General features: G+C 32.4%; 1 long non-coding RNA gene across 1 annotated transcript; it reads left to right on the forward strand.

Moving 5' to 3' along the window:
• Positions 1-11,117: 11,117 nt before the first annotated feature.
• LOC129058850 (uncharacterized) lies at positions 11,118-24,801 on the forward strand. The gene is made up of 7 exons (XR_008524264.1): positions 11,118-11,249; positions 13,636-13,660; positions 19,091-19,114; positions 19,206-19,250; positions 20,117-20,242; positions 20,860-20,904; positions 24,528-24,801. It is a non-coding gene; the product is annotated as an uncharacterized LOC129058850 (long non-coding RNA).
• Positions 24,802-25,207: the final 406 nt, after the last annotated feature.

Consider the following 25,207-nt stretch of genomic DNA (forward strand, 5'->3'; position numbering starts at 1 on the left):
GGAGATATATCTAATGCTAAATGACGAGTTAATGGGTGCAGTACACCAACATGGCACATGTATACATATGTAACAAACCTGCACATTGTGCACATGTACTCTAAAACTTAAAGTATAATAATAATAAATTTAAAAAGAAAAAAAATTAAAAAAAAAGAAAACACTGGACTTAAGTACATTAGACCAAATGGACCATGCACCTAAAAGCTGCAGAATACACATTCTTCTCAACTGCACGTGGAACATTCTCCAGAAGAGATGATACAGTAGGCCACAAAAAAAGTCTTAACAACTTTAAGAATATTTAAATCACATTAAGTATGTTTTCTGATCATTATGATATAAACCTAGAAAAAATAACAGGGGGAACTTTGGATTATTCACAAATACCTGAAAATTGAATCACATATGCCTGAACAGCCAATGGGTCAGTGAATAAATTAAAAGAGAAATTTTAAAAATTCCTAAGAAAAATGAAAATGGGAACACAGCATACAAAAACCTATGGTATATAGCAAAAGCAGTTCTAAGACGAAGTTTATGAAAATAAATGCCTACATCTAAAAAGAAAGATATCAAATAAACAATGTCACATCACACCTCAAGGAACTCAAAAATCAAGACAAAACTAAGTCCCCCAAAGAAGAAGGAATATAATAAATATCAGAACAGATATAAATGGAATAGAGACTAGGAAAACAATTCAGAATCAACAGAATGACGACTTGTTTTTTATAGAAGATAAAGTGAACGAACTTTTAGCTAGATTACCTAAGAAAAACAGAAAGAAGGCTCAAATAAATAAAATCAGAGATGAAAAAGGAGATGTTACAGCTGATACCACATAAATAACAAAGGACCATAGGAGACTATTATAAGCAATTATACACCAACAAATTGGATAACATAGAAGAAACATAAATTATTGGGCACATACTACCTACCTTGTAGATACCAAGAATAAATTATGAAGAAATAAAAAATCTGAACAGATCAATAATGAATAAGGAAATTGAATAAGTAATAAAAAGTCTTCCATCAAAGATAAGCCAAAGATCTGATGGCCTCACTGCTGAATTTTACCTAACATTTAATGAGACCTAATAACTATTCTTCTCATAATGTTCCAGAAAATTGTAGAGGAGAAAATTCTTTCTAATTCATTCTGTGAGGCCAGTATTATCCTGACACCAAAATCAGACAAAGAAACAACAAAAATTAAACCTACAGGTTGATATCACTGATGATCATAGATGCAAAAATCCTCAACAACATATTAGCAAATTGAAATTTTTATACTACCCAAAGCAATCTACAGATTCAATACAATCCCTAGCAAAATATCAATGACAGTCTTTACAAAAAAAACAAATTCTTGATGTTTGTATGGAATCACAAAGGACCCTGAGTAACCAAAGCAATCTTGAGAAAAAAAGAACAAAGCTGGAAGCATAGCACTACTTGACATTAAAATATATTACAAAGCTATAGTAACCCCAGCAGCATGGTACTGGCATAAAAACAGACACATAGACCAAAGGAACAGAATAGAGAGCCCTGAAAAAACAATCCATGTATTTACAGCCAACTGATTTTCAACAAGTCACCAAGAAAACACAGTGGGGAAAGAAGAGTCTCTAATAAATGATGTTGGGGTATTCACATCCAGAAAAACAGAATTATACCCTTATCTCTCATCATATTCAATGATCACTCAAAATGGATTAAAGACTTCAATGTAAAACTTGAAACTATGAAACTAGCAGAAGAAAATATAGGGAAAACATTCATGACATTGGTTTATGCAGTGATTTTTTTTGTATACGACCTCAGAAGCATAGGCAACAAACAAAAGCAAAAACAGACACATTGGATCATATCAAACTAAAAAGCCCAATGGCAAAGATCCAAATAACCTGATTAAAAATGGGCAAAAGACCAGAGTAGATATTTCTCAAAAGAAGACTACAAAGGGCCAACAGATATATAAAAAAAATCAAAATCACTAATTATAAGGCAAATGCAAATTGAAACCACAATGAGATATCACTCCGCACATGTCAGAATGACAATTATCCAAAAGATAAAAGAGAAAGATATTGGCAAAGATGTGGAGGAAAAAAAACACTTGTACACTGTTAGTGGCAAGGTAAACTGGTACAGACATTACGAAACACAATATAGAGGTTCCTCAAAGAATTAAAAATAGAACAATCATATGATCCAGCAATCCCACTACTGGATGCATAGCCCGAGGAAATTAAGAGCTTCATGCCCTACCTACTGAGCTAGCCAGGCTTCTAGCCCAAGGAAATTAAATCAAGATGTTGAAGAGATATCTGCACTCCCATGTTTACCCCAGCAGTATTCCCAGTGGCCAAGATATGAAACCAACCTAAGTATTCATCAACAGATAAATAAAGAAAATGTAATATATGCACTCATTGGAATACTATTTAGATATAAAAAAGAAGAAAATTCTGTAATTTGTGACGTCAATGAACCTGGATGACGTTATGCTAAATGAGGTAAGCTAAGCACTGAAAAACAAATACTTTATGATCTCGTATTGGAATCTCAAAAAGGTGATCTCATAAAAGTAAAAAGTAGAATGGCAGTTGCTAGAGACTGATGTTGGTCAAAGGATACATAATTAGACTTACATAAAAGAAATAAGTTCAAGAGACCTATTGTATAGTATGGTGACTATAGTTAATACATAATGCATTCTTGAGCATAGACATTAAGTGATCTTACGACAAAAAATAATGCATTTGTTAATTAGCAACATTTAACCATTCACTCTATATATATATATATACACTCAGTAGGTAGGGCACGAAGCTTATATATGTGTATATATATATATATATATATATATATATATATATATATATATGTAATTCCAAACATTATGGTACACATGATAAATACATACAATTTTATTTGTCAATTTAAAACATAAATTTGAAAAAAATATACTGCTACTCTAGATGTTTTAAAACAATTTTCCAGCAGAAAGTAGGCAGAAGTCTGTTAATAAAAAGATTATATTATTACAACAAAAAACAAAGAAAAATAAAAAATTATCTTGAGCCATGCAGTTACCTGGCAGAGGTAAGCTATACAAACTGGAATATAGATAATCATTGTACATAATAACATCCTCATTTCTATCTATCATGTTCTAGATCAACCTGAGTGAAAACACTTCTTGGAATATGTCTTAGAAAAATAAATGGAAAAACAATTTCTAATCATTATGACTTCTTAGAATTCAAATCCCTTATAGATATTTCAAACCACTGAATGACCACATCACGCAAGAGCAAGATTTAAATAGTGCCACGATAACCTACCTAAGGTCTCCCTCTGCTTAGACTTCTTATCTGCCATTTAGGAAATAAGGGAATATTTTCATGAATCCCTGTTATTCTACATGCCTAATGATATTGTAAAACCTAATGATCTGCAAAATTTATTTAAAGAAATTTATGCCACTATACCTTAAGATTCTTTGAGAGGTTGTTTTACAACTAACATAAGCTACTGATTTATCTCCATTTGGATGCTATGGATAGAATTAAGATTGAGAAATAGACACTGAAAAAGGTTAATTATGCTGTTCCATCTTACGATGTCAAAGCCTTCTTTTAAGGGCAAGGTCAACATAATGAAGTTTTTGGAAATCCAGGGCACTGTGTGTTTGATTCTCGACCTCCTGGATTACTTTTTTATCTGGTACCCACAGAGCAAAACATTTATCTAACGTAGTTGTTCTGAAGACTACAGATAGTATTTAAAACATATCTAGCACAGTGTCTGGGATAGAGCAGATACTTAGTAACTGCACCTATTTCTAAATTTCTCAATTACCAACAAGTTAAAGTATTTCTTTAACTCTCAATTAACATCTGTCCATGTTCTAGTTTCCTTTCACATGAAAAATATAATGATGAAAATTGATAAACTACAATAAATGATAAATGTATTTCAAATTTTAAGAGGCAATAATGTAATTATGAACTTATCATTTTAAAACATTTTTATAAAATGTTTCTAAAATTAATATTATATATGCATAAAGATCATTTTATCCTATAAAAGTAAACAAATATCAGCTATTTTATTAGAGTTATTTCAATAGAGTAAGGAATTAATAACAAGCAGATAATGCAAATCTCTGTATATGACTTAAAATAATGACTATGTGTACACATTCTTTAGATTTGTGTATTTATGGCTCACTGGCATATTTAAAACTGTGTGAAAAATTTGTTCTTTAAAAATAAATATTTGTAAGATATAATGAGCAAGATACTGAATAACATAACTTTATTTTTTTATTTTTCAGTTCTTTGTTTAATCACAGGAAAAGTTGAGTTGATATGTGGTCAGAAAATCTGTGGAGTTATATGTATCATGCTATGAGAAATTGATTTATGTCAAAGAGATATGTCAAAGCAATCATGTAAAGTCTTTCATTACTTAAGATGTCTGAAAGGAGGGGCACAGATGTTCAGTGACTTGCTAAGCTTCAGTAGCCAGTCCCAGGTCAAGCTAGGACGAGTAGGATGCTAGATGCACCCACACAGTATTATTTCTACCTGCTACTTCTTGACATACTGCATTTTTGGCTCACCTGGAAACTAATCTGCAAATGAGTCTCTGTTCTATTTTGCATTTCTAGTAATTGTTCTCCAAAAGGTTGAAGAATTGTAAATAATATGGCCTGGTAGATTACACCTTTTGTGTGTATCAACATAACTTCATGTCTGGAATAGTGCCTGGCATGTGGTGGCAATTATTTATTGAATGAGCAAATTAATAAATAAATTAACCAATTCTACATAGGACCAATATTCCTACTAATTTACTATTCCTGAAAATACCTTTTATATTTTAGAAACCAATATTGTATACTATTTCCTATTAATAAATTTTATCTTAAAAATTTATTAAAGTAAAAAACTTGTCATATTCATATCCATGTTCCTCAAATGAATCTGCTTTTACCCATCATTTCTATTTCCCAGTTATCTGTGATGATAAATTAAAACAGAGTTAATGAGGAAATGCGTGATTTTAGGGAGTTAAATTACTATTGATTTGCTACATACCTGTTTTATAGGACTCAGTAAATATGAAGTTCTTCATCTTTACTTGCCTTTTGGCTATTGCTCTTGCAAGGCATGTAAGTATAATGATACATTTATAAGTATCTATTCTAATTTAAATACAAGGGTAAATATTTTATGCAAATGAAGGCGGGGGTGGGCAACAAGGAACAGAAATTAAATGTGTGAACTTTTAAACCTATAATCAAAGACAGCATTGGCCCTACCTTGTACAGGATATGAAAGTGGACACACTTTGTATGATGTATTCTTGTAGTTCTGTGGAGACTTTTTACTTACAGGTTAAAAGGCCTATACTTCCATCTCTGTCTGTTTGCATTCACCAGGGAACTGTTTTCACTCCCATGACATATCTCTTTGAAAGCGCAGAAAAGCCACAGATAAAATGTAGACTCCAAAACCATCTCTCAAATGAGTGATAGAGTTTCACCATTCTTGATTACATTAGTTCAGAATCTAGGAACATTAGACAGGAAACAAGGGTGACTTTGTAAATTACTTGCAAAAATAACCTAATGCACAACAATTCCTCAACTTCTCAAAGCATTATATTTTTCTTGAGAGAATACAGTACTAATACTCATATCAAAAAATGATAAGGATGGAAATATTACTTTGAGTGAAGTACTTTGAAAACACACACACACACACACGCACACACACGCTTGCACACATTTACTCTATTCACTTCCTCAGAAGTAACTCAGTTTTGTTTTTTTTTTTTGCCTTACCCTGCAGCCGGCACCATCCATACCTTTCCCATACCCAGTATCTTACTCCTCATAAACACACCATTTCTTTAGGGTGATCAGAGTTCTTTGCTTCATCTATGTCTCCATATCGCTCACATAAATCTTGACAAATTTTTGTTATTTCTTAAATTTAGAGGCAATTTAAGGGCAAAGCTAGATAAGAATTCTAGTTAAGTAAATAAAAAAATAATAATAGTACTTTGGCAATCTCACACCCACCAAGCTTGATTGTTCTTATGATCTACTCTGACTTTGTTCCCGTTCTCTCCAGTCAATAATTGCCTTTGATCTTTTATTTAAATAAAACAATTTTATTCAACTAAGAATACGGTGGCTTCACTAGCAAGTGACAGACCACAGATATTAAAAGCTAACTTTGTCACAATCTATTGAGAACATAAGTACAAAATTGAGTTTGTATGACAGTTTTTCATATTTTAAAAATTAATCTCCAACTTTTTATGCCACTTGGCAGAAGCACTCGCCCAATATTTTTAATTCTAACAGTTAAGTGAAGTAAAATAAAATGTTACACCAGAGTCTTAACACTTTAAGATTTGGTGGTACATTTATGAATATAAGTATATTTTAAATGGTGAAACAGTTAATACTCAAAAACTAAGAACCTACCTACTTCCTAAAAGAAATATATTAAACCATGATAAGAATTCACTTGAGGTATACAATGATTTGCTCATTAACATTATAGGAAACCAAGAGAATTTTGCAAAGAAACTTTATGCAACTAAAGGTTCCTAGAATCAGATGACTAAAATTCCCTTGCCACCAAGAAACAAAAGAAACAAAATGGAAAGACAGTTTTACATTTTAAATAAGCAATAAAAGTGAAACTTGTATTACTTTTTGTTTTTTATATAGAATATGGAGCATCACTCCTCCAGCGAGGTAAGCCACTTTAATTCTTCCACCTAGTAAACACATGATATGCCTTAAACTAAGTCTTTATACGTGTTAAGACCAAAAATGTACACATTCAAATTATCCAGATTAAATTTGTGCATTTTTTCCTCTGAATAGTTCCTAATGTTAAAGATATTAGCTCAGAAACTATGGTGAATATTCTACATCTTGGGAGAAGAGTGACAGGAATTCATTCTACATTTCTGAAATAAGAACTCATATTCATCTAGGTCCATATTAAATGTTAATTTCCAAATGATTTTTCTGGGCAGGGGTGCATAAAAGATCCACAGACATTTTTACTGTTGCCCAAAGGCTTTCTTTTTTTTCCTGCAATGTGTTTAACCCCTTTAAAAAGCAGAGGAAAATTCAAAATTATGTAGAAGAAATATAAAAATTTATTTTCTTCTTTGTGGTTCATATTTGGGAAAGTTTTGTTACAGTTATTAATAAACCAAAACACAATATCAAAATGTTAGTTATCTAAAATATGATAAATTAGTTGTGTGAGGAGTGAAACTTTTGTCAACTTAATCCTATAGTTCAGACTAATATAAATATATTATTTACCACTGGATGTTGAGTGTAAATTGACAACTTATAGCTAGTACAAATATAATTTAGGTAGGTAATTATTGTTTTTTCCTTTTCTAAGTAATCTGTCAGCATCTCCCAGGAAGTAAGTCCTAACTCCTTAAATTAAATATATTTTAACTTTTTTATTTAATGAAGGTTATAAAAGAAATTTATTTAGTTTGTAGAAATTCAAGCAGGTCAAGAATATAGTCATTTTTCCCAATGAGGTAAAATGTAATTATTTTAATATATTAATTTTTGATAACTTATCTTTTTCCATCAAACGTAGGTCATTTTCTCACCCAAAAATGAGTATGTTAGCTATGATTGTTCAAATGGTGATGTTTTCATTGATTTGCCAAAATGCAGTGGAGCAATATGAAAAAGGTCTTAGTAAAAGATTTGTTAGTTCTATTATTAAAACAGATATCTTTGAAATAATTTCTTCTTAATGGTTCATCACATTTACCTCTCCAACTCTGCATTCTTTTGTTCACAATGTTGTGTTTCCTTTGCTATCCATTTATGTGAAATTACATTATACTGCATTTCATTAAATTATATATTCCCTCTTCATTTTCTTTTCTTTTCAGAAGGACATTTGTTCTACTTCCTGTAAGGTATATATTGATAGCACATCTATAGCAAAATGTGAAATAAAAATATTGTCATACTTTGAGCCAAATTGAAATTAACCTGGATTTTTAAAATATTCCAAAGCAATCAAATTTGAAAACCAAAACTATTTATAAAGAATGAGACCAAAGTTATCTTCTCTTTTTAAAATTCTGTGAATAATTCAGCTGAAAAATATATTTTTTTGCATAAATCAACTAATATACTTAATTCTAAGATCTCATGAGGAGTGGAGAACTTGTCACTTAGTGGTCTTCATTCCTAAAAATTCCCAAATTTTCATTATCGTTCTTAAAAAATTAATTTGCTATTTAGATTGATATGCAATTTTTTTCTTAAAATTGACTCACTTAAATTTAAATCAATATTTTCATAATAGAAACATTATATATGCATTACTAAAAACACATTAGTTTGCCTGGAGATATATTTTTTCTAATAAATCATGATGAGTAAAATGAAGTTTGTCAATGCAATGCCTAAATTATTATAATAGTGTGTTTATTCATTTATTAGACAAACATGTATTGGAGAAGACTATCTTAGACTCGAGGCATACTCTGAATACAGCAGGCAAATCCTCCTCTCATTTTTCTCACATTCCAGTTTACCACTGCTTGTATATTTATTACTAAATGGGAAATTCTAATATAATTTATACAAAACTTATATAATGAAAATGAATCTATTGTTATGATTCTCTTTATGGGAAAGAAAATTTTCCCTTTATGTTCTGGATAAAATACTTTATAAACAAAGCTGTGGAGAAAATAAGTCTAATTATTTTTCTTCTGTATTTAAGGAAACCACAAAAAACATGAATGAAATGGTGAGAAATTTTTATTTTCCTGAACAATTTTTGTTCACATTTTAACATGTAATATTACAATATCAATGGCATGTGGAAATATCTGTAAATTTCCTCTCTTAGTAAACTAAAAAGAGCTGTATAAATTTATTTAAAATAACAATTTCTCCCTTCCCACTTTAATAGTATTCACCTACATTGCTCTATATTCTCTTGAGACATTTCCATTCAAGGATGAGGTGATTTTTATGTCTTTCGCTTGTTTTCCAAAGGTAATCAATGATGAACAGTTGAGAAACCTAATGTGTTGTTTTTATTTCAATACTTTTAATCTACCATACTAATGATTATGTAGGTAATTTGAGGCCTAAAACAACCTCTATCATTAAAGAAATAATGCTGGGGATTTCTTCTGGTCACTAAATTTTTATTATTATTATTATTTCTCAAGCAATCTTCTAGCAGCTCTTCCAGTGAGGTAAGAGACATTTTCTTTTAACAACAAAAAGCAGATTCACCAAGATGTGGCAGAATTTTAGCAATTAGATTGTTCATCGAATTGTAACCCAAACTCAATGGTATTTGAGAGAGATTGAAATTGACTATCTGAACGTTGGTTTCCTGTTTTGTGCTCTTTGACAGTGTGTATCAGACATCTGATTTCAGAGGAAATTGCATTTTAAAGGAAGCCAGGGTTAAATCAAGGGGCTGCCATTTGCCTTCAACATAGTTTTATCCTGAAAAACCTCTCAATATCTCTTAAAGCAGTGGTTCTGAAAGTGTTGCCCCTCAGCTAGCAGCATCAACATTATATTCTGGTGCACTTTAAAATTTGAGATTCTTTTGTTTAAAAACAAGAGGCTGAATAAGGGATTAGATTAGAAGTTGTGTATATCACTGACACAAGAACACCTGCCATGGTAGGAATACCCAAACAATAAACGTGATGGGAAAAAGTATCTGGGAAAGGAAGAAGCATGGTGGCACCACAAACCTTGTAGCCTTAGGTGCAGCCTGCACTCTTCCTAGTCAGGGACCAGGAAACATGCTTTACTCTTCTTCCAAGCTTCAAGTATCATCTTCAAATGGAGAGTTAACAGTCACTTAAAGATAACATTTGTGTCCTCTAGAAAGGGTATGTGGGACTTGGTTTGCCACATACCTCACCAGGCCTGTGTCATAATATTTTGTGTCACTTGTCACCTTCTGTAGGCATTTGATATTGTATGAATAATAAAAAATGTATGAAAATTTAAAATAAAACATTTTTATTCATATGCTATTTTGATAATGATGACTGATGATAAATGTTTTAATTTTTAAATTAATTTATTAAATTCCTAATAAATGACATAATTTTTGAGTAGTAGTGGCTTGGGCCCTGAGTATTTAATTAATTACCCCTAATATTCTAGCATGACTCTGAAGCTTAATCATGCAAGTAATGTTAATTCTTCTTTTCTTCCCCTAAAAGGAATCTGCAGAAGTTTCCACAGAGGTAATTTTCATTCAAATAAAATAAAATTAATATCACTTAGTAGTGTTTTATTTTTGTATATTTTTATACAAATTAATTTTTTTTCTTACCAGGAAGTTAGGCACACTGTGGACCAAAAGCACTATGTAAAACAACTGGTAAATTTCTCCTATAAATTATAATTTCAAGTAAAACATCTTATTTTGGCTGTTTTTTCTCTTAAATATTCACGCAATTCATTATATCCCATTAAGAAATTTATCGGCCGGCGCGGTGGCTCACGCCTGTAATCCCAGCACTTTGGGAGGGCGAGGCAGGTGGGTCACCAGGTCAAGAGATCGAGACCGTCCTGGCCAACATCGTGAAACCCCGTCTCTACTAAAAATACAAAAGTTAGCTGGGCGTGGTGGCGCGTGCCTGTAATCCCAGCTACTCAGGAGGCTGAAGCAGGAGAATCGCTTGAACCCGGGAGGCGGAGGTTGCAGTGAGCCGAGATCACACCACTGCATTCTAGCCCGGCGATCGAAAGAGACTCCGTCTCAAAAAAAAAAAAAAGAAAAAGAAAGAAATTTATCCCCAATTTGTAGGAGTCTATTTTTGCTATTTTTGTTGCTCTGATTTCTGGCTATTATTTTTGTCAAATCAATGTGGATTTATATTTTAAGAAAAATGAGTATTGAGAAATTATCCGCTGATTTTGGAGGAGTTACAAATTTCAGAAAGTTTGTTGCAAGTTTAAATTACCTAAGTTAGATACCAATGCACTTAAGGTATCACATTATTACGCACTCAACTTCTCTTTGACGACGGGATCTTAGATGATTATCTAAAGTGTAAACATTCTCAAGCTACAGGAGGTCATATAATCTAGGGGTCCCCAAACCACAGGGGGTACCGGTACCGGTCCTTGGCCTGTTAGGAACCACGCAGGACAACAGGAGGTGAGCTGCAAGCAAGCTAGCACTAGCCTGAGCTCCGCCTCTGTCAGATCAGCGGTGGCGTTAGAGTCTCAGGAGAGCGAACCGCATGGTGAACTGCGCACGCTAGGGATCTAGGTTGTGTTCTCCTTATGAGAATCTTTCTAACGCCTGATGATCTGAGGTGGAACAGTTTTATCCCGAAACCATACCCCCGCCCCCATCCGTGGAAAAAATCGTCTTCCACAAAACCGGTCCTTGATGTCAAAAAGGTTGGGGACTCCTGATGTAATCCATCCTCTGAGGACTAGAGAAGTTTGCTGCGTGTGTAGGGAAAGCGCATAGATTTTGGTATCAGGCAACTTGTATTCCAACTCCAGCTCCACAAGTTATTACTTAACCTCTCCAAGCTCCAGTTTCCTTAACTGAAAATACGGAGAGCTGCATTAACCCTGCAAGATTGTATTAGATGATGTACATTTAATTTATACAGAAATTGCTTGGAACACAGTAAATTCATCTAAAAATTTGACAATTATCTTATTTCAACACAGAGCAGACTTGCTTTCTAAAACCTTTATAATAGAAACACCTGTTTTTGAACACTTAAAAATGGAATGCTCCAAATAAAACCTGTCTTTTTAGGAATTTAGATCGTTACTAACTTCCACGTTGCTATAAATATCTTTCTTACATTTTGTCAAAATACTTCCAGTAACATTCTCGTTTTGTACCTCTCTTAACGGAACCATGGATTCATCCAACAATTCTAAAGACCCGTTGACTTTCTACACACACTTATTTTTCACTCTCTATTAAATGAAAATTCTCCTGAGGAAAAAATGCTATTTATATTTAATCCCTAAAAATAATCTTTGTAAAATCAGTTCAAAGGCTCCGGAACTTACTAGAATACTTAGTTACTAGGCAAACTTCTCATTATAGTTTAACAGATATAATCCCACATGATAAGTAATGCTCAGACAGTTTAAGCAATTTAATCAGGGTCGTGGATTCCAGTGCCCTGGGTAAAGACAATTAAGACCAGACTAACTTCCAACACACATGGAAAAGGAATAAGTTGAGACATGTACCTTGTGATTGTTTTTTTTTTCTTTTCCTTTCTTAAACATACTTTTCTTCCCCACATAGATAATTTTCTCCCGTGGTCTTACTTAATTTGATAATTTTTAAATTCTGCAATTGACTATAAATGTAGACACAGTTAAGGTAATTTTTATGTATGTAAACTATTCTTTTTCTCAGCAAATTTGCCACCACTTATAAATTTTCTAATTAAAGTTCTAATTCATTCAGTTTTGCTAACATTTGCTTTGACTCATGAAGGATATAAAATGTTGGAATAAATATTCATAATTTCCTTTCTCTCTAGAACAAAATCAACCCATTTTATCAGAAGTGGTACTTCCTCCCATTTCTTCAGCTTCCTTATCAACATCAGAATGTTATAAACCCAGGGGATCAGCATAAGACAAGTGTCTACCCCTTTGCTCCCACTGTAGTAAGTTTTGCATTTTTAAGAGGCGAGGGGTACAGGATAAAAATAAATACAGTGGCCAGGCGCAGTGGCTCAGGCCTGTAATCCCAGCAGTTTGGGAGGCCAAGGCAGGAGGATCACCTGAGGACGGGAGCTCGGGACCATCCTGTCCAACATGGTGAAACCCTGTCTCTACTAAAAATATAAAGATTAACTGGGGATGGTGGCACGTGCCTGTAATCACAACCACTTGGAAGGCTAAACCAGGAGAATCACTTGAACCATGGAGTTGGAGTTTGCAGTGAGCCAAGATCTGCCACTGCACTCCAGCCTGGCAACAGAGTGAGACTCTCTCTCAAAAAAAAATACAGTAACTAGAGGCAAAATACACTCAAAAGTTCTAACTTTAAAAGTAGGGCAGTCCAAATACAATAACAAATAACAATAGTAGCAATAGTGACAAATAAGTACTAATTTAATTTAAATTTAACATACATGTCCTAAGTATTTGCTCATATATCATTTCACTTGGTCCTTCAAATAATTCTTTCATGTAGGGGGAAGGATAGAAATCAGTATCTTCATTTAACAAGGGAAATGTAATGTAGGGAAATGTAAGGAAGTACTTGCTCAAATGCCAAGTAACCATTTCCATTTTGTTTCATAAAATGAATTTGTCTTAAGGAAATTTTTCTAATATGAGCAATAAATAACACAAGTCCTCCTCAGCCTTTTGATCAAATCATAAAATTAAAGCTTTTTTGTCTTGTTACAGGACCAGTAAATATAGCCACCCAATAAAAAGCCTAGTTTGATTTCCCTTATTTCATCTCCAGGAATAATTAAAAGTCCAAAGAAAGGGAAAAATAACAATTTTATAAGTAATTAAACATACTATTTATATTTTTTAAGGAAATCTGCCGGCATCTCTCAGAAAGTAAGTACAAACCACTTATATTAAATATATTTAAAGAATTACTTTTTATTTATCTATTATGGCTTGCTTTTTATTTATAACAATGTGTTATTTATTTTGTGGAAATATAAGGAGAAAAAGGATGCAGTTATACAAACCAGTCAGGTAAAACGTATTTATGTATTTACTGGTTCATTGATGAAATATATCTTAGATGCATGTACATTATTTTTTTACCAATCTTATTCCTTATAAGTATCTTTTTAAATAAGTATGAAAGAGGTAATGAATGGATGTCAATAGGGTCCCAAGAAAATATACTTGTGTGCCATTTGTGAACCACATTGTCAAAGTTAGATATTCCTGAAAAGATTTCTTGTTAGTTTTCCATCACCTTTCTATCACCAATTGGTTGCAAGTTTGTCATCAAATGCTGGACTGGCACTATATTCTTCTTGAATCAGTAGATACATTTTTTTTTTATTTCTTTCCAAGAATAAAGCCCCTCACTCCAAACCTATGAGGACCCTCACTCCAAAATCCAAAAGATGAAACCATTTAATGACACTGTATTTGAAAAAACCAATAGTCAAGCACATTTGGAAACAGTATATAATATCAACTCATATAATAAATAACATGATTTTCTGTATTCTTTAAATTTATTTACTATATTAACTTAAATTTGTAATTGCTAATATAGATTATTATTTCACTGTTAGAATATAAATTAAAAATATTCTGTATATAAAAAAATCACAGTTTTAGTTTGGCATAAAGATTCTGCTATTTACATAGGGAAGCCCTGCAGAGTTAATTGGTTAACAGACCTGGGACAGTGTTCTTGTACCAATGAACAGACACCAAACGTGCTATCATCTTGCTCTACCTCCCTTCCTTTTTGCCCCATTGGTATAGGAAAGCTAGTTTCCGTTTTCATATTAGCCAGTAATTTCTAAGGGAAAGTAGTAGATCTTAATTTGATACTAATGGAGAGTTTGATAAATAGGAAATAGGAAAATTGCACTGTTTTGTAAACATCTGCATTTTTCTTAAAGAAAGAATTATTGAATTTATCTAAGTTTTATAGGGATGTTTGAACACATAAAAATTTAAAAATACTTACTGAGATATATCCTCACTATCAGAATTAAGATATTTTACACTTTTGCCAATAATATGGAAGCATAGCAGATGATGTGTATGTGAGAGTATATGCATCTATATGCATAAGTATACTTATATATCTTTCTTAGAATACATATTTTAAACTGATTTTTCCCTTATGCTACAGTACCGAAGATCACCAAAAAATTAAAAACATGGGAAACTGGTGATAATGAAAGTAAACAACTACTTTTGTCATAATTTTATGAATAATCAAGTAAAGGAGGTTTAAACTTGCATGAATCAACTAACCAAACTAAATTTGCCAGTTCCCATGAGAAATGGAGGCCTAATCAGTTAGTGGTTTTCATTCTTTCTTAAAATTTTTTCAGTTAATTCCACTGTATACATCTTCATTGATACATCTTCATAGTTTCCTATTGATAAATGTTGTTTCTATTTTTTAAATTATAAAAATAACATACTAATATTCTTATAATAGCTTATTTTATACATATATGAATATATTAATAGGATAAATTCCTAAAAGTGAAATTTTTGAGTTAGAGGATATATACATGAAATTTTTATAATATTTCTATCACAAACTTTAATACCATAAATTAATATGCAACACACATGTAACTATAAATTATGAGTATCATAATTAATACTTATAGTTCTATATTTTATGTTTTATTTCATACATATATGATCATAAACACTATTTAATTTTCCGTGTGTTTATTTCTCCTTAGAACATTCATTTTAGACAATAACATTACTTTTAATAAAGTTAATATATTAAGTAATAAATTGCTTTTACCACACAGTAAATTCTCATAGTTAATGTTAGACTCTGAATATTACAAGATGATATCAGAAAGATCCTAAGGGACTTATTTCCTGTTGAAAATCTCCTTCAAGTAACTCATATTAGCATTTAGATTGGGCTTCATTTCTTTTAAAAAGCATACACACCCTGAATTTCAAAGTAGTTTCTCTATGTAGTTTGGTTTGTTTTTGAGATTTACAAGGAGTATCATACTTTATGTAGCCTCCTTGGTGTTGCATTTTTCACTCAATAGATTTCTAGCACATTTATCCATATTGTCACTTTATCCATATTGTCACAGCAGATATAATCTACCTATTTACACTGCTGATGATATTCCACAATTCAGTCCTCTATTGCCCTATACTTAGAAGGCATTTGGGTTGTTTAGGTTTAGTATATTTATTTTTAGTTTTGGTAGGTATTTTCAAACTATTTTTCTTTGAGGTGAAATAAAATTTTTTTCCAACCACTAATAAATGGGAATTTACAGTAGCTTTTTGCCCGAGTGGTTGGCATTTCTGATGCAACACTCTAGATCTCAAAGCAGTTTTAGAAACTCATTCATGGGCATTATGCAAGAGAGACCAGAAAGAGAACCCTGCTCCAGGGAGGCCTCAATGGGAGCAGTGACAACCCAAGACCACCCCATCAGACAATGCCAATCAGGGAGGTTTATAGATAGCTGATAGATTTATTTTATAACCTGGCAAGATCTCCACAGCATGATTTTTCATCTTGGATAGTTTTCTGAGTTTGTTACAGGGGCAATTGAAGAGATTTTTCTGCCTCTGAAGGTATTCACTGTGACACAGAGAAAAAAAATAAAGTCAGACTTGACACTGAGGTAAGAAGCAAGGAGGAGGTCAGGTCCTAAAAAGAAATCTTGCCTGTGGTCAGCAAAGAGGCAGCAGGGTGTCTGACACAGCCCTCGCCCTACCCTTGGACAGAGAGGGAATTTCACGTAGGAGGGGAGGAAAAGAGAGATCAGAGTCCAGACTTGTTGTTAATGATCCTCCAAAAGGCATTGCTTCTCTGAATCCAGATCCTCTCTGGGAAGGGAATCTTCTAAATTAGTTTTTTGTTTTCATGTAAATTTTCATTCTTCTAAACTTTTAAACTTTTCAATTTGTTTTTTCCCCTTACCTGTTCTCCATCCAAGCTATTATTTATATAATATTTTTCCTGAAGTTATGCTTTTTAAAAACTTGTCATTGCTAATAATAAGAAACGTTAGGCCGGGCGCGGTGGCTCACGCACTTTGGGAGGCCAAGGCGGGTGGATCACCTGAGGTCAGGAGTTCGAGACTAGCCTGGCCAATATGGTGAAACCCCATCTCTACTAAAAAAATACAAAAATTAGCCAGGTATGGTGGTGGGTGCCTGTAATCCAAACTACTCAGGAAGCTGAAGCAGGAGAATCACTTGAACCCAGGAGGCGATGGTTGCAGTGAGCCAAGAGAGTACGTTTGCACTCCAGCCTGGGCGACAAGAGAGATAGTCTGTCTCAAAAATTAAAAAAAATAAAAATAAAAATAAAAGGAAAGTTATATGTACTTAACTCACAAGTTTGATTATATATATATGTTTTAAATAAACATGCAATTATTAAAATTATTTAAATGAGTTGCCTAAAAGCATGTGCTTTCTCAATTACTCTTGTGAAAAATTCATTCATTCAATTATTATTTATTTAAGAAATGTTGTATTTAGCAAATACTATGTCCCTTCCATGTTTCCAGATCTTAGAGATAAAAAAGTGATTAAAAGAAGCATTACAGATAAATTTATTTTTATTCTTCTTGTTTATAAAAGAGTAGTTTTTCTCTATACATCCAAGAGGCAATTATGTATAATCAATACACTGAGAACAATGTGTCTAATTCTTGTTTTATTCCTTTACGGAAACACCAAAAAAGACTGTTAATATGGTAAAGTATTGTTTGTATATGAAGCTGTATTTGATTCATATTTCTAAAAACTAAACATTAAAATATTAATACTCCTGAAATTCTCCTCTTTTAATAAAATTGAGTGATATTTTAGTTTACTTAAAAATCCTCACATGTATACATATGTAACTTACCTGCACATTGCTCACATGTACCATAAAACCTAAAGTATAATAATAATAATAATAATAATAATAAAGAAAAAAATAAATAAATAAATAAATAAATAAAATCCTCTTTACTCCTTAACTGTGATTTTCTCAATTGACCTTAATTTTTTTCAGTCAAGACCTTCCAGGTTAGCAAGATCTCTCCACATAGCCTAAGTATTCTATGTTTTTTGCTGCTTCTTTCTTTTTTAAAAAAACAGATTTCTACCATTTTTTGAACTGAGAATTTTATTGCAATTAATCTTTTTCACCTGTCATAATAATACCTTTGTTGTAATATAAAAAAGATCTTTTGTCCACAAATATTAAGAATATACTGCTAAGTATTCAATTGCCCTGATTCTAAAATTTTGATTATTATACTTTTTATTTCTCAAATAATGTTCTAGTAGGTTATCTCTGGTGAGGAAAATGATAATTTTAAAATGAAACAATTAATGAATTCATTGAGAAATACTCTGTTTCTTGCTGTTGACTAATTATTTTAAGTAAATTAGGTGTTATGCTATTGACATATCAAATGGAAACAAAGGAAAACCCTTGTAAAAAATACAGACTCAAAGTCATTTTAGAGGTCTGGAATGAACCATCTACATGGTCAAGAGTAGCTGTTCTATCACACACTTTCAGATAATATATGTCTGAACTCTGTTACATTGGAAAAATGAATTTTTAAAACAAGCCAGCCAAATCAGGATTCTGGCAGTTGCCTTCACTGTAGTTTAATATCGTTTAGGAGTTGAATACTGGACTGGGTTATAAGTTATGTAAATCACAGGTTCAGGGAACACCCACTGTGGGAGAAAGTGCCAAGTGGGAGAGCAAAATTGGAAAGGGTCTTCAGAATATTAAGTATAAATTGTGGCACAGGATCTTGTGGCCTGGGGCCCAAAGCAAACAACATCTTCCTTCTTAGTGCCTTGAGAAGCATGCTTTACCCTTTCTCTCCACCTCAAACTGTGGGCCTATGGACACTGATATAAAAAACACTGGTCCTCCAAGAAGGAACATGCAGACTTTGCCACACACCTCAGTAGGCTTAATTATTTTTCCTCTCTCTCTCTCTCTCTGTCTCTCTCTTTTGCACCTGCCCATATTACATAGAAATTTGACATTATATGAACAATGTAGGTAAATGGAAAATATGAAATAAAATGTATTTTCAGTCAGGTACCATTATGTTGACACAGGACATGTCCTTTCAATGAATACTTATATTAATTTAATTCAGAATAGATTTCTATAAAGTATGACTTTGTTTCTTGGTAGTAACAGCTTGGCCCTGAATTATTAAAATAATTAGCCTTAATTCTATATTATTATGATATGGACAAAAATTACTATTGGGTTATCCAAGTGAGGTTATTTTTTCATTTTCTTTCCCTAAGGAATCAACTGAAGTATTCACCAAGGTAAGTAAGTTTTGTTCAAACAAAACAACAAAATATAATCTCAAAACATTTTCTTCTGTATTTTATGACCATTTATTTTTGTTATTAACAGAAAACTGAGCTGACTGAAGATGAAAAGAATTACTAAAAACATCTGGTAAATTTTCCATACAAACATAGCACAATTAGACTTTACTTGGAAACTGCCAAGTTGCAATCCTCTTGATAAAACAAAAAAAAAACTATGTTTACCAGTTCCAATTTTTATAACAGTCTTCCCTTTTTAAAAATGGTTACAGAAGCATTCCCCAACTGTAACACTTATATTATTGCTAAGTATCCACCCAACAATTATTCCATGGCAATTCTAAAATTCCATTGATTTTCCACTTTGTAAAAATGAGAACTTAGCCTAAAAGAAGATGCCACTGTATTTAATTCCAACTTAAATCCCTACGACAATCTGTGGCTAAATCTATATAGATAAATAGAACATAGAAGAGGGGCACATGTACTCATAATAAAATATATGGGAGGCATTATGCAAATAAAGTGCTCTTTCCATATTAATTCATTTACTTCTACAAGATAAATAACACTCAGAGATTAACTGCTCAGTGTCATAGATTCCACTAAGTTAAATCACACATTCTATATGACTCTGAGGCCCAGCGTTTTCCTCAGAAACAGAAAATAAACCACAACTGAGGACACTTATCTTAGTCAAGAAATTATCTTCTTGCCTTCTTACATGTATTTTTAATTTTATTTTTCCTTGTTTTTGATTTCTTTCATGCAAGAACTGTGGCTTTGGGGTCTGAATTAACCAAATAATTTTCTTACTTCTACAGTTAATTCTATAAATGTAATCATGGAGTTAATTTTGTATGAATAAATTTTCCTTTAATTAGGTTCATTTGGTAAAATGTAGAATTTATCCAAATAGAGTTTTGATTCATTTGGTTATGTTCAGGTCTCTCTGATTCATGGGATATTGAGATAATTATTTATATATTTTTCTAGAACAAAATCAACCAATATTATCAGTTCACCTTGCCCCAATATGTAAAAGCTGTTTATCAATATCACAAAACTATGAAACCATGGAAAAACATGAAGACAAATGCTTACCAAGTTATCCCCACTCTGGTGAGTGCTCTCTTTTTATTTGAAACTTAAAAATAGTTATCTTTTGTGCTAAAAGTAAGCTAGGGGGATGAAACTGATATAATCCCAATAAACTCAAGTAGAAGCTGAAACAAATAAAAATGCCTAAGCTAGAAATTAAATAATAAATCATACAATGCAAACACAGCATAATAAATAAAAATAATAACGTTACAAAAGTAGATGAAATTGTAAAAAGTAGCTGGACCAAGTTCTAGTTAACATTTATCCTTTATCTTATTTAAAAAAAAAAAAAAAAAAGAGATTTGACCTAGGGAACATTTCTTCTAATATGAAGAATGAATGAGGGAACAGGACACTGAACCCAGAGAATTAAAATGTATTATAAACAACATGGGTTTTGGAATCAGAAGACCTAATATAAATAGGCTTTTGAACTTAGGCAAGTCACATTATTTCTCTGGATATTTTTAAATACGATTTAGTTTTTTAGATATGCATGTAGCATTTAAAAGTGTCTTCCATATAATTTTAGAAAAATCAGAATTTAGTACCTCTGATTTGCATATGAGATGGAGATTTGTTCCTATACATTTTTTAAATAAAATTATTCATTTTTTTCTCTTTTCTCTTCAAAGAGGGATTTTTAAGATTCTTGAATTAACTGCTTCTACTTTACTTTGGTAAGTGCCTTTCCCCCTAGAATTTAAGCAATAACTTTCATGTGAAGAAAGTTATATTAAATAATATTACTAAGTAATATACTTTCAGCTTTAATTAAATCATATTTTGGTTTATAAAGTGTTTTAAATTTTGCTTTCATCTTTTTGACTCACAAATGTAAGTTGTCTGTGTAATTTGCATGCATATTTCATTAATACTTTAAATATAAATTATAGTACATTTCCTCCAAAGCTAATGATACATTCAAGCCAGAAGGAATGACTATGAGTGAAAATTGTCACAGGCATAGTGTTCACACAGATGATTTCCTGTCATCTTTTGAGTTGTGCCAAGAAATTCAGACCTGGCACTTTGGTTTGAGAAAAGATATGTAATATCAAGAGAGTTTCATACACAATTCAAGCCATTTAAGACAAATTTCCTGCATCATTTTCTCTGGAAAAATTAATGTTTTCTACAAAAAAATTTGGCTTATTTTTCAAATTTCTCTCTTTGACAATTTATTCAATGGATTTAGAACCATGGTGGCAACTCAAGAAAATTGTAATGTCCTTTGTGTAGTCATGTTTTGTTTTTCTTATTTTGCTCTTACAGCATTCAGGTTTATCTCCTATCCTAGAATTCTCTCATTTAATTTAAACGTTTTGTTCTTTTTATATGTCCCAAACACAAATTTCTAGCATGACAAATTAGGTTTCAAAACAATGAATAATAATAGTGATAATAATTTATCAAGAGCATATAGTGCACCAATTACAATTCTAAGCCCTTGCCTGTATTGACTAATTTAATGTTTACAAAAAACCTATGAAGTAGTTAATACTATCAGCTGATTTTTTTTCCATAAGTTATTGGGGTACAGGTGGTATTTGGTTACATGAGTAAGTTCTTCAGTGGTGATTTGTGAGATCCTGCTGCACCCATCACCCAAGCAGTATACACTGCACTGTATTTATTGTCTTTTATGCACCCCCCCACCGCCTCACTCTTCCCCTCAAGTCCCCAAAGTCCATTGTATCATTCTTATGGGTTTGTGTCCTCATAGATTAGCTCCCACATATCAGTGAGAACATACGATGTTTGGTTTTCCATTCCTGAGTTACTTCACATAGAATAATAATCCCCAATCTCATCCACGTCCTTGCAAATGCAGTTAATTCATTCCTTTTTGTGGCTGAGTAGTATTCCATCATATATACATACCACAGTTTCTTTATCCACTTGTTGATTGATGGGCATTTGGGTTGGTTCCACGATTTTGCAATTGTGAATTGTGCTGCTATAAACATGAGTATGCAAGTATCTTTTTCAAATAATGACTTCTTTTCCTTTGGATAGATGCCCAGTGGTGGGATTGCTGGATCAACTGGTAGCTCTACTTTTAGTTCTTTAAGGAATCTCCACACTGTTTTCCATAGTGGCTGTACTAGTTTACATTTACACCAGCAGTGTAGAAGTGTTCCCTGATCGCCGCATCTATGCCAACATCTACTGTTTTTGATTCTTTGATTAGCAAATAAAAATATAAAGTGGGGAAAGGACACGCTTTTCAACAAATGGTGCTGGTATAATTGGCTGGCCACATGTAGGAGAATGAAATTGGATCCTCATCTCTCACCCTACACAAAAATCAACTCAAGATGTTGACTTAAACCAAAGACCTGAAACTATAAAAATTCTGGAAGATTAGAAAAACCTTTCTAGACATTGGCTTAGGCAAGGATTTCATGACCAAAAACCCGAAAGCAAATGCAATAAAAACAGAGATAAGCAGCTGGGACCTAATTAAAGAGCTTTTGCACAGCAAAAGGAACAGTCAGCAGAGTAAACAGACAACTCACAGAGTGAGAGAAAATCTTCACAATCTGTACATCCAACAAAAGACTAATATCCAGAACCTACAACGAAGTCAAGCAAACCACTAAGAACAAAACAAACAATCCCATCAAAAAGTGGGCTAAGGACATGAACAGACAATTCTCAAAAGAAGATAAACAAATGGCCAACAAACATATGAAAAAATGCTCAACATCACTAATGATCAAGGAAATGCAAATCAAAATCACAATGTGATGCCACCTTATTCCTGCAAGAATGGCCATAATCAAAGTATCAGTTGATTTGAGATGAAGAACCTGAGGTGGAATGGAGGTTAAATAAATTGTTCATGATAGTCCTGAGAAAATAAAAAAGCCAAAAAAAAAAAAAATCGAATACAGATTTCCAGCCCTAGGGCTCAAACGCTCTACTACCAATGCTGAACTGCACCCGAAAGGCCACGTTAAGGTTTTTTTGAAAGGATATTTTCTGACTTTGAGTACATTGTTACAAACTTGATTTTATTATGTTATTTTGGCCTTCCTAATAATGAAAAAGGGTCAGGCAACTTCACAAAGTAATCTCATGTGACAAAAATAATACCATAATTGTTATGGATAAGAGCTAAAAATACAGTTGTGTTTTATAAATAGTAATATTTCTTACTGTCATTATTCACATATTTATTCCATTTTTTTTTTTTTTTTTGAGATGGAGTTTCACTCTTGTCGCCCAGGCTGGAGTGCAATGGCTCGATCTCAGCTCACTACAACCTCCACTTCCCGGGTTCAAGCAATTCTCCTGTATCAGCCTCCAGAATAGCTGGGATTACAGGCGCCCGCCACCATGCCCTGCTAGTTTTGTAGTTTTTTTTTCAGTAGAGACAGGGTTTCAACATGTTGGCTAGGCTGGTTTGAACTCCTGACCTCAGGTGATCCACCTGTCTTGGCCTCCCAAAGTGCTGGGATTACAGGCATGAGCCATGGTGCCCCGCCTTATTCTACATTTTTTAAAAAGCTTATCGTATGTCCCATGATGTCAGAGACCTGAGAGATACAAAATTATGATACTAAATTTACCTTCATTAAGCCCTTTTCTGACAAAGACACAGAAATGACAATACAATGTGCTAATTAGAGATAGAAAGATATAATAATACAACAAGGTTAAGCGATGAATCAGAGATAAAATATAAGGCAGAAGGTATTGAATTGACAGAAAAATTACAAAAGAAACAGAGAAGCCAAAAAATGTACAGTGCAATTTGAAGAATTTAATTTTAAAGTGATTTATTGAAATATATGACCCCAAAGTCATTGTATATAAAACATTATTTTACCAAAATCTGCATTCCAATTAGATCAAAAGGCTTAAATTATAGGAAGCAGTAATATCTTATATGCCTAATAAGCAACTTAGAAAATAAGAATAATTAAAGTGTTCCTTCAAAATTGGCTGAAAATATACATATGTACCATTAATAAATAAAAATGCTATTTTTGTATGCTAGATTGAATAAGCTTGCTATTAACTCTCATTCATTAAACTGTTCAACTTTATCTTATCAGGAAACAATTTCTCCTTCTACCTCAGTGACTGTATTGACTCCATCAAGCATGAACACAGATAGTTATTAAAAATCTTATTATGTGCCATGAATTATCTTAAGCATGAGAAAATATTAGCTCACAATAGTTATAATTAACATTCTGCCAGACTAAGATGGACAAGTGTGTGTGTTCTATACATAAACAAAAACTATCTTCTGTAATATATAAGTCCAGTATTACTTTTTTCTTTTTAGGTTTGCCTGGAAAATCTACCTTTTACAGTTCTCTACCATATTACTTCATACTACCAGCATGTTTGGACAAGCTTATTGCGAAGGCGGGAATACTGAGTCAAAGAAGACTGCAGAATATTTCCTGAATTGCGTATACCCTTCCCATGAGTTAATGTTGAATGTTGGGTTTGCATTGTGGTTTCATTAGGTTGATGATTACTTAAGATGTTTTTACCACTGTTTCTGAGTTACAAAAACACATTTCTTTTCCCCTCAAAATAAAATTTCGAGTGATAAAAAAAAATCAGCATTTTTATTGTTCATATTAACCACTGAGGCTACCGATGCTAATATAAGTAGTTATTTAACAATTAACTTTAAACTAGCTTGTCTACTACCAAAATGCTTTATATACACTTTCTGGACACTTCAATTTTACTTATCATAACCAATAACCTAGAACACTACAAGTTTTATATTCCCCCACCACAGCTTGGCTCACAGAACTACTTAGCCATCATTCCACCATCTTTCTGATTTATTCATGCTTATAATTTGCCACAACTTTAACCTCAAACCTTCACCAGAGCCCTCAGTCCTCCTCTCTCAGTCCACCTTGTCAGACTAAAGTATGGAGTCAGCCACTAAGACCATAAACCTTTCAAGATTCCTCATTAATGGTGTCACGAAATGAAGAAAGA

This window comes from Pongo abelii, chromosome 3 (assembly GCF_028885655.2).
Source record: "Pongo abelii isolate AG06213 chromosome 3, NHGRI_mPonAbe1-v2.0_pri, whole genome shotgun sequence".
Classification (NCBI taxonomy): Eukaryota; Metazoa; Chordata; class Mammalia; order Primates; family Hominidae; genus Pongo; species Pongo abelii.